The sequence below is a fragment of the Anopheles stephensi genome, chromosome 3 (genome assembly GCF_013141755.1).
Source record: "Anopheles stephensi strain Indian chromosome 3, UCI_ANSTEP_V1.0, whole genome shotgun sequence".
NCBI classification, from domain to species: Eukaryota; Metazoa; Arthropoda; class Insecta; order Diptera; family Culicidae; genus Anopheles; species Anopheles stephensi.
Genome location: NC_050203.1, coordinates 75,025,023 through 75,026,620, shown reverse-complemented (window position 1 = coordinate 75,026,620; position 1,598 = coordinate 75,025,023).

Here is a 1,598-nt window from a genome sequence, read left to right as displayed (position 1 = left end):
TTGGAGGGGTTCCTTCGTCGTTCGCCGGGCTTAGGTTGTCCTCTAGCGAATGATGCAAATCGAGGAAAAAGACTCTCAGAGTTCCAGACTGTAAGGAAATTTCTAGAGTTCTAGAGGTTTCTTGGAGATCTCTGAAGATGATATAGTTGTCTAATAAGTGGAATACTGCAATCTGACGAGAAATTTGGATTAAAAATTTGGCAAGTTAAATTTTTTATTAAACTCGACATTAGTCTTTTAAACTCCTAAAAGCCTGTAAATGTTTGAGATCCCAAGCCTGAACATGGATCTAGAACTCCTGGTTTTCTCAACTCCAATAGGTACTCCCAATATTGATCATCATATTTGCAGATTGAAGATCAAGATTTGGTCCAGTACTGGGAGGTGGACCGAAGGTCGTGGGGATAGTCAGTCTGGTCCTGGTCCTTCACACGGTAGGTCCAGGTAGTGAATACTGGATGGGCCTATCAGTCCGGACCCCATGACGGGAGTTTAGAGGACCTTCCAGGCCGGAGCTAACGACTATAGTGAATTCGAGGAAGCTAGACTTGATAGGACGGGACCTTTCCAGATAACAAAGTTAGAGAAAAAAGGTAGAGTTTAGGAAATTTTCTTCTTAGTTTATCGATCTGCTGGGTCATGCCAGCCATAGAGCAGCTTACTAGGCTTACTGATATCACCTAGTTGGATAGCCGTTCCTCATTACGTGGGAACGGTTCGAATGGGATTCGAACTGCTCAGTGCTTCCATGTGAAGATCTTTATCGCCTCGACCTCCTGTCAATTCCAGAAGCCAGCAGTTACTGGTAGCAAGCGATCTGTCAAATATGCGCACTCACCTGTCAAAATTGAGTGTTAAGTTTCTTAGTGTTCTCTTATAAGTCACTCTCAATTCCACGAAAAATGATAATAATTGGCAAACATTGAATCACTGTAAATGGCTCCATCATACTCCTCTCCTAAGAAGCAGCGCACAGTAGCACAAGCGCAATGTTTTAATTAACCTTCCTCTTACCTAAACCTTCTTCCCCAATTCCAATTGCAAGGCGCTGTTTCGGTTAGGCTGCCTTTTTTGGCAATCCATTTCCTTCCCATTCGTCTCTCACGCTTAAGAACGCAGACCGCAACAAGCAACCGAAAAAAATGGAGCAAAAAAGCGTCTTCCTCTTCCGGGGTGTTTGTTGGTGTGGAGTCGGTTTGTTTCTATCCAGGTTCAGAAGTTCCACCCTGGACTTATCTTAACTCATTTCCATACCGCGAGCCCCATCCCACAGGGCGAGATATTATTGTTTGCTGTTCGGTTTCCTTTCGGTCTCTAACGATGGTTTGATAGCCTGATTATGTTTGTCTAACGGGCCTTTTTTACCCCCTTTCTCACTCCCTCCATCCCTTGCCCTTTGGACGGCGCTAAGGAGGGAAAATTCTTAATGGATAAGCTATGTGGCGAGAGAGCGTGTTCTTCAGAGGTAAAGTCGTCCAAGAGTCACACATCGCCAAGTACTTCTCGAAACAAGTGCCCTAAAGAAGCACACTTACAAAAGCGTAAACTCCAAACTGCACCGAACGACCAAAGATGTGTGTTCTGTCGACTCGGCCGTT